This window comes from Macadamia integrifolia, chromosome 12 (assembly GCF_013358625.1).
Source record: "Macadamia integrifolia cultivar HAES 741 chromosome 12, SCU_Mint_v3, whole genome shotgun sequence".
In the NCBI taxonomy this organism is placed as follows: domain Eukaryota; kingdom Viridiplantae; phylum Streptophyta; class Magnoliopsida; order Proteales; family Proteaceae; genus Macadamia; species Macadamia integrifolia.
The window spans coordinates 15,453,467-15,454,469 of record NC_056568.1 but is presented as its reverse complement, the minus strand read 5'-3'; the positions used below and the strand labels follow the sequence as shown (position 1 = coordinate 15,454,469).

General features: G+C 38.9%; 1 non-coding gene across 1 annotated transcript; it reads right to left on the bottom strand.

The window, feature by feature from the left end:
* Window positions 1–350: 350 nt before the first annotated feature.
* On the bottom strand, window positions 351–457 carry LOC122058553. Its single transcript, XR_006133843.1, has one exon. It is a non-coding gene; the product is annotated as a small nucleolar RNA R71 (small nucleolar RNA).
* Window positions 458–1,003: the final 546 nt, after the last annotated feature.

The following is a 1,003-nucleotide window of genomic DNA, read 5'->3' as shown; positions in this document are numbered from 1 at the left end:
TAAAAGATAGGTTTTACCTAGCTAGATCAGCCCAACCTTCCTGCATAGTTCTACCACAAGCCCAGGGCAATAATTTTGAGCTCAAATCTTAATTCATCACTATATTGCCCCACTTCCATGGGCTGACCTCTGAGGATGCATACCTATTTCTAATGGAATTTGAAGAGGTATGTGTTCTGATTAAGATCCAACAACTTTATTATGATGCTATTAAACTTAGGTTCACCACTTTTGCATTGAATGACCAAGCTAAGAAGCGATTGTATGGGTTACCCACAAATTCCATAGCCACATAGAAAAAATTCACAGTTATTTTCCTCAAGAAAATTTTCCCAACTCACAAGATCAATAAGCTTAGAAGTGATATGCTTCAGTTTAGGCAAAAGCCTAGTGAGTTCTTTTCCAAACTTATGAAGAGATTCAAGGATCTACTCTAAGAATTCCCTCACCATTGCCTAGACTTGTGGCATTTATGCCAAGTAATTTATGAGGGTATTGATTACCCAACTAAGAAAATGATAGAGTCTATGTGCCCTGGGGGATTCACATCCTTTACAGATGAAGGAAAAGCATGGGAATTCTTACATGACTCAGTAAAAAAACCCGTGAGTGGGAATCAACTCATGAAAGTGAAAGAACCATAGGAGGGAAAGGTTATTTTATGGATGGGATAGTAGCCAAGGAAGCCCACTTAGATAGCCTAATCAAAAGGATTAATGTTATTGTTCCTATAGAGCCATCATCAGTCAATTTGGTTAAGATGTGTGCTTAGTGTCAGTCCCTTGGACATGTCATAGAAGAATACCACAACACCTCTGGGGCAGCTCCAATGAAAGTGTGAATGCCTTATATCAGAATAATCCATATAGTAACACTTACAATCCAGGATAGAGAAATCACCCAAATTTCTCTTGGAACCAGAGCAACCAAGTAGGGCCTTCAGATTTCCATAGTCAAGGTTAACCTAGACACTAAAGGCCTCCATTTGCACAATAACCTTTTG